General features: G+C 43.6%; 1 long non-coding RNA gene across 1 annotated transcript; it reads left to right on the top strand.

Annotated features, from left to right (window-relative positions):
• The first annotated feature begins 363 nt into the window (after positions 1 to 363).
• Positions 364 to 1925, top strand: LOC124073992. The gene is made up of 2 exons (XR_006845755.1): positions 364 to 654; positions 1116 to 1925. It is a non-coding gene; the product is annotated as an uncharacterized LOC124073992 (long non-coding RNA).
• Positions 1926 to 8274: the final 6349 nt, after the last annotated feature.

Below are 8274 nucleotides of genomic sequence, written 5' to 3'. Positions count from 1 at the left end.
AAGATAAGCTGAAATAATTAAGGCCCGATTTTGTGTTTTCTTTCTGATATATCAGCTAATTGCACAAATAACATCAACATCTTACTGATCAGAATGATACCTGTCAACATTACAAACTAGACTTACTGAAAACTGAACATTATCAGTCATCTAAGCCGTGTGTTTCCTTTTTTGTTTTAAAAAATGTACCTCCTTTAAGGAGGGAACCAGCAAGTAAAGAGGGGATATTGGCACCACACAATGGCCATAAAAATCCAAAGTATCCCAAACAAACTTCATCACTCTCCTGCTGGCCTGTCCTCCCCTGTGATCTCTCGCCTCTTTCATCCACCTCTGCTAAGGCCCCCTCTTCCTGTCTCTCCGTTGTCCCCATTCTCGCTCCTTTTCGTTTCTAGGCAACACTGCAGCGGAGGTCTGAGCGGAGAGGGAGAGGCGCAGAGACCGGCAGACAGAGAGATAGTGAGCTGCTCTTGAAACTTTGGAGACAGCTATGTCAGGAATGCAGGTGCCTGCTGTGAGGACAACAAAGTGAGGAGGACCTCCGTAGGAGCGCAGCGTGGGCAAGCAGCACGTCGGTGTGAGGGGAACCGAGCCCACATTTCAACTCTGCTCGCCTGCTTCTCATGCAAAGTTGTTCAAAGTTGAGTTTCAAAGGTATGTTTGTCACTGTGTGAGGCCCCTCAAGATACTATGTGACAGCGGGGCGGAAATGCAAGGTGAAGATGAGAAGAAAATGAAATATGTGCTAATTATCCAGCTTTGTAAGAATCCGCCTGAAATATTTATTTAGCATGGAAATTCATGCAGCACGATAAACATATTTACTGCAGAAAATGAACTGCTTATAAACGAAACTTACTGTAAATGGCATCGCCTCATCTGCCATACAGGCTTATTTTTGTCACAGAGAATAGCAGGGTGGGCTGTGTTGTTGATTTTACCACATAAAAAAGAGAAACTGAAGAAGTTTTGGTTTTCCTTTGCTTGTTTTGTCTGTTTCTATCACTCTCTGACTCTCTCTTTTTCTTAGTTTTTCTGTCTCTTTGCTGTCTACGTTTTTCTTCATCCTCCTCCTTATGTCTCTCTCTCTTTCTCCATGTCTGTGTTTTATTCAGCAGAAACAGAGAAGCCACATCACAGGGAGACCAGAAGATTTTGAAAAGGAGGGCGGAAGAGAAGAAAAGTTTAAAACAAAGTGTAGGAGAGGGCTTGAGAGAGTGTGTGTGATGTGGCCGAGTAAAAGGACACAGATGACAGAGAATACTTAAAAAAAGAAAAGAAAAAAGGACATTATTTAGTGGTATGTGCGTGTGTGTGTGTGTGTGTGTGGGTGTGTGTCTGAGTGTATACACATCGATCTGTGTGTCCCTGAAAGTGCATGAATGCGTATTGATCTGTGTGTCTTTTAGAGTGTTGCATATATGTGAAAACATGGCTGTGTACAGATACATGCATGAAAGCATCTCTGTTTCTGCACTTTGCTGTGTATGTGTCAGAGTACTGCACAAATGTGTGTAGTCGTATGTGTGTGTGTGGCCAGCTGTACATCTGCCTGATGGAGTCCTGGGGCCCCTGTGGCCCTTGTAGTCAGGGACTGATGTGATTTAGTGGTGTGGGTCAAAGGTCAAGAGCCCCTAGTCTCCATCTGCGTCTAAAGAAAAGGCCATCAGGAAGGGATTAGGCTGGAGTCAATGGTCCTGGTGACATGTCTGCCACCATGTTCACTTCACACACACACACACACACACACACACACACACACACACACATATACACAGATCACATACAGCCAAAAGAACATCAGTATTTCCATTGGTTTCACTGCGTTGAAACAGTAGCGTTGTTTTAGTATTCAGAGTAGCATATATGCTAAAATTTCTTTGTGTTAGACTCACTGTAATAAAGCTATTCAATTAAAAATGAAACATATTAATTGTAAATAAAAGTCACAGTCAGTGTGTGTCTGCTGGCAGTACATGCAGGGAAGCTAGCTAGGTAGCGCTAAGGCCAGCTTGGCTACCCTTGTCAGTCACTTGACCCTCGACTTGTCTGTCAGGAGTCTCTCATAAATTGCGATGGATGTTTACTGTGGACAGTTTGGGTTGTAATCTGACCACTCACCTTTGTTTTCTCTTCTAAATACATTTTACTAGCTTGGAGGTTTGTTTAAAACCTTAATGATCTTCTGACCGCTCTGTGTTGCCCTGAGACCTCAATTACTTTGACGAGTAGAATGTTACCTGAACCAACCCACAAAAAGAAAACAAATGTAATAAACCACAGTTTTCCTTTAAGGTTAGCTTTGTGTTAGCATTGCATAGCATTAATACCAGTGGTTTTGTGTTAACGTTAGCATGCTGAAGCCGAAGCCGTATTTCCCAGCTGTCTTTAGCTCTGAGTCCTGAGAATTGAACTGTAAATTCTTTTCAACTTCAACTTAATATCCACATTTCAGAAGACAGCAGTGGAAACCTGAGGAAAGTGCTATTTATGAGCAGCTGTTTGACTGACAGACAGGCCTGCGATGGCTGAAGACAAGCGTGTTTGATGAAACATGGCAGGAGCCAAATCCCAGTCAGCCCTCTTATTGAACTTACTGAAGGAGGACTGCGTTGTGGAAAACTTCCCCAAAGTGGCTCAGAAGAAGAGCCTGTTTTTTCCGTGGGTGAAGGGAAACCGGTGAGAAGGGGGAATAATGTTTATGTATTAGATTTCAAACACTTCCTTCCTGTGAGGAAATCCAGATGTAAAGGTATGTTCTTCTGCCTCGAGGATCTGACGGATTTCTTCCTCTTTTGCTGCCTTTTTTTTCCCAATATTTCCTTCTTCTTGGTGTCATGATGCAGTGACAGAGTTTGGCTCTGCATCATCTCAACAGACAGAGGATGTTTGAGCTAAATATGCATGCAGGTCGCTACCGAATGTGTTGCGTGGCACTCTCAAATGTATCATGTAGGGAAAGTGTGTTTTCTCACAGCCTCAGACACCTTAAAGTTTGTGCGAAGGAATATTAAAAAATACCTACCATTGAAGGCAATATCAGTTAAAGCCGCTCCCTATAGACAAACCAATTTCTGGGCCATTTAAGTGCCTTTCAAGAAAATAGCCTGTTCTATGACGACGACAGAACTTTAATCTTCAAACAAACCTTATCCAGCTCTAGTGGGTTTTTCTCACCACTCTTATCTTCTTTTTAAGCGTTGTCGGCAGAGTGGATTTCTATATATTCTTACTTTCTTTGTCAGCATATATAAACAAACCCAAGGCCTTCATAAATACGCACCTCCCTGCTTCCAAAAAGTTCGATAAAAGTCCTTTCCTTTCTTTCTCTTGCTAGTCAGAGAGTAGAAAGCGGGTTGTTCGCTCTTTCAGCCGGCTATCAGAAAATCCGCAGGAAATTACGCTGAGCGCAGCAGCCTTACAGCAGAGGGTGATTACAAATTCAAATGGATGCTTTTACATCAATGGAAGGCTTTGAAGACCTCTTAATGAGCAGATAGCTGGAGTTAAAAAATTTGTGGAAGTGCCATCTTCGAAAGAGAAAAGAGGGGAGTGGGAGAGAAAGAAGCGAGAGGCGAGAAAGAGGAGGAGAAGGAAAGGGTTTTTGATCCTGGCAGATATCTGCAGGGCAGTGCTGAGCAACTGTCTGTCTCAGACCAGTGATTGTCTTTTGAGAGCTCGCTTTTCAAGGCTCTGTTTGGATATCCAGGGTTAGATGTGCGCTCTCTCAACAAACTTACTCCAGGACAGCATCCCTGCTGCTGCATGCTGATCAATGTCTGTCAGATTTGAAAGACTGGTATACATGATGAAAGCTGGATTGAGATACAGAGAGGGAGAACGCAAGAACAAGAAGGTCTGCAGAGAACCAAATGTACTGCTGAATCAAATATTGAAAGTAAAGTAAAAGAAGGAGACAGCGTGAGAGCAGAAGAAAAAGGCAAAGTAAAAGAAGAGGAGTTGATGCTAAATAAAGGGGATCTTCTGACAGAAAAAAGAGGGAATGAAAAATGAAGGAGGGAAGGAATGAAATAGAGACTGAAGCAGGCAACAAGAGGGTGGAACGAGAGCAAAGGATAAACAAACATGGCGAGGGAGAAAGAGACAGAAGTGTTGTTCCTCAGCAAAGCAGCAGGAGTCTAGTGGAGCTTTGAACTTGGCCCCCATTAGAGGCCTGATGACGGTTTGAAGTGAACGGTTGAAACACGCCGGAGCATTTTAGATGTTAATTTGTTTTTGTTGTGTGTCTGAGTGTGTGTGAGTACTCATGTGTATGTATGTGTGTGTTCTCATCCCTTTCAGAATTGTAGTCAAACCCAATTTAACACAGCAGGATAAAATGCTTCCTTTAGCTTTGTTGTTTCCTGCTACTTTCCTTTCACATCATGTCCTTTTACCTTTTATTTTGTTTCAGGAAGGTAGAAAAGGATTCATGGCTGTTACAGTCAAACTTTAAGATGGATTCGTCCGTTTTATGGAAAGCAAAAATGAATCTGTGGAGATCTTGTCTTTATGCTGTTTTGATTTTACCCTTTCCTCTGGTTTCCTCATTGGCAGAGAGAAACACCTTTTATGTGCGAATGTTGTCTTGCACTGGCCCTAGTTTCTTGGGTGAAATTTGTAATAGTGATGGTGATGATATGAAATTGTTCTGCAAAAGATGAATCTCTCACCCACGAAATCACACACTGGCGCTGGGATAGTGATGTATTTGTAGTTCTCTCATATTGAGATTCTGTTACTTGACATTCAAATCGGTGTAATCGCACCACATTAAATATGTTGGGGGAGGGTGTAGAAAGATGGAGCCAAACTAGAGAAGCTCGGCTGACTTTTTTATGGCCTCTTTGACCTCTGACCTCTGGTCATATCTCCCATCAGGTCTGAGGTAGTCAGTAAGATCAGAGAGCCAGTCTGGCACCACCACCTCCAGGCTGACTCCCAGTCTTTGTCCCCGAGCTTCTCCAGCCAGGGTGACAGGTTCTGGGGGGGACAGTGCTCGGGTAGAGCTGGGAGGGGTCTGGTTGTGTGTCTGGATGGGTCTGGTGTATAAACACTGAGCGCCTGTGATCTGGTGACACATGAAAGGGGGCCTGCCAGTGGGGTTGCCGGCCCGTCTTCTATATGTCGACATCCCCCACCACACAGGCACACACACATATTAACAGACACACACATGCACACGCTGACACCAGATTTATGCATTTATGCATTGTGGCGGCACAGCTCAAAGGGAAATGGCTGGAGGGGGTTGGAGGGAGAGTAGAAGGTGATTGAGGTTGTTTGGTCTGCAGACAGAGACTGATGGGGTGCTGGGGGTGGGGTGGGGGGGGCGGTCTATAGGTGACAGAAGAGATTGAAGGGCAAGAGGGAGAGGAGGGTGAGGGATGGGAGACATCTGGACAGCGAGGATGCTGAATCATGAGTTTGAGATCTATGTATCTTTCTTCATCTGTGATCATAATTACACTGAGAGGCTCATATGCTTAATGAGTGGAGCTGAGCAACCAAAACTGTCATTCAGCCTTTGCTTATTTAATTTTTATGCTTTTTCAGTTGTTCATCACATGTTTTAAATACAAAATGATATATGTGTTACTAAGAAAAAGTACGTAAGTACTATCAGCAAAATATGACCGGAATAAAGTTCATAGTGCAGCAAAACATTCCCTGTCATTGTTTGGCCATTATCTCTGGTGTTTTTGGATTTATATTACTGTTGCAGTATATTGAGTATGTTGCAACTTGCGTCTGCAGATGTTTAAGGATGAACTGATTTTAACTACTTTATAAAAACAAAACAAAAAAAACATCAGTTTAAACAATATGCTTTGTGTAGTATCAGAGGTCTAACACTAGAGGGCAGAGAAGTGTATCTCCACAGAAAACCCAATGTACCAGTAACATCTAATAATGTACTGTTAAAATTGTTGTTGTTGTAACTTGAGTAATACGTTTGATTTTTTTCTGACTAAGTCAGACTCAAGGTCTGACTTTGCAGGTGATATCAAAACAAACATTAATTGGTGGATAAACTTAGAGGTTTTTGAAAGAATATGCATCATAGTGAGTTCATATAATCTGTTATCTTGATTATGAAGAAATGATGTGCCAGACATGATGATTTTTTAACTTTTTCCTTTACTTTCTTAGTTCTCTTGTTGAGAAGTAAGAGCAGTAAGAGAAGAAAGAGTCTGTCTGGTGGAGAAACACTGAGAGCTGCCACACTGACTCAGACTGAATTGCATATTCGTTATTTAAAGACTCTGTTGGTGGTGACATTGGTATTTTGACATTCACTTTGCAATATCTTGAAATGTCAACAAAAATAAGCCACCAAGTTGGATGTGTCCTTTAATGAAAACTTGATGACATTTCAGTCCTAGACTACCAGATTTCAACACACCACTGCAAATGCTGTCGTCTTATTTCTAAACGCAGAGCTTTAGCACTCAGAATCGTTTCACACCAATGATCTCTTTAAAGGCTCTTTATCCAGCATCTGATCTCACATTAGGAAAAAAAACAACAGAATGATGCAGCTTTAAAGGCCAGAGTTGAAAGAGAGATCCTTGTCCTTACCAGAGTTCCTTGGGTTCTTCTCATGCTCTTCCTCTCTTCATATGATGTCTGTTTTCCTCGTCCCATGATATTATGTATTGCTGGGAAATACCTTGAGGCATTGACTGATAAATCTGTTGGAACTGGTTTGTATTTTTGACATTGTTGTCCCCTTACCAGCATTTTTAAACTGTTGAGTGGTCAGCTTTTCCCCAGTGTGGAATGATTCACTTTTCAAAGGTAGCCTTCGCTCAAATAATTTTATTTTAGGATGATTTAAGGCAATAAATCCCTGCTAAATTCAGCTGAAATGATTCAAGGTGATCCCCTCGTGTTGTAAGAGTGACGGCTTTAACGTCAGACACTGTGGTTTAAACTGAACTGTGGTTTCTAACAGTCACATCACATTATGTTTGCTCAGAATCACAGATAGTATTTTCATCCTAAAAATTAACACAAGAATCATTTCAGCTCCCCGAACAGTCTTTTACTCTCTTGTTGACTGGCAAACAGCTAAGCCTTCAAGAGTGGGGAGAGAGGGAGAGAAAAGGACAGAAATAAAGGGGGGATGTCTGGGTAACTTCAATAGCCTCTCTGTGTCCATCTAATATGGAGGGTTAGCATGCTGGGAGTTGGCCCTTTCCATTCAGACAGACCCCAAACTCATAAAGACCTCTTCTATGGCCCCCAACCTGAAACCCACCCACCAAAGCCCTCGCTGGTATAGGCCCCTTCCATGGGAACTTGCAATCTGCAACGTAATCCCACTTTGGCCCCTGGAGAAGCCTTTCCAAACAAACCATGTGAGTCCTAATACCCAGGGCTTCGCAAGTGGCTCCTGGCTAGGCCTGAGCTCCACCACCACCAACATCTTGGCCCTCCTTCTTCTTTTTTTCTCATTCTCTCGCTTTTCTTCTATCCACGGATAGATGACAAAAGAAAGGGATCTCCTTCTAATTGCTTCGAAGACTGAAAAGCTGAGAGGGGTGGTGGGCGGCTACCGGGGGAAATGAGACGGAGGCTCTGGAGGCAGCGGGGGACTGTCAGTCTGGCTTTGCCCGCACTGGGTGTGCAGTAGCTGGGATAAAGGAGCTGGCAGGACAGCCACTGCGGCAGAGCTGGGCTGAGTGGATCAGAGTGGAGGCGGGCGACTCCCAGGGCCCAGCTTTACAATCGTGGCCAAATGAAGGACTATGAGAATGTGGAGGAGCTGAAGCAGCTCTGCTGGAGGCCCTCTTCACTCATGGGAAAGGACGTCTGGTCTTCACAACTGGGATTGAGAAACCATAGGCTGCAGAGAACAGTGTGCTCAAGCCAAGAAGGAGTATCTGACAGAGGAGGCAGAAACACAGCGTATTGGTACTCATCCAAAGCCTTTGCCTTGTATGAACAGTCCAGCCACTATTGATGGGTGGTTGTAGATGATGAAGTGTGTGAACACACAGTTGGGGTGGTCCGTGACCTTTGGATCTGTTGCTATGACATGCAGAGTTGCTAATAACACTCATACACACACACTGACACACACCTTGACCTCAGCGGTAAGCCGTGCCACAAGTCCATGCCTCTTTCTACAGCCCTGCCATCACCCAGCAGCAGCTCCTTTGAACGTTGGTGGATGAGCTTTGCTAGGCTGTTTGTTAGTGTGAAGCCTGAATAGGTCAAAAGAAGGGAAGAAGCTGCTGGGACAATCAAGGCAACATTTCAGCTGCC

Source organism: Scatophagus argus, chromosome 16, assembly GCF_020382885.2.
Source record: "Scatophagus argus isolate fScaArg1 chromosome 16, fScaArg1.pri, whole genome shotgun sequence".
Classification (NCBI taxonomy): Eukaryota; Metazoa; Chordata; class Actinopteri; family Scatophagidae; genus Scatophagus; species Scatophagus argus.
This window is presented reverse-complemented; position numbering and strand designations above follow the sequence as displayed.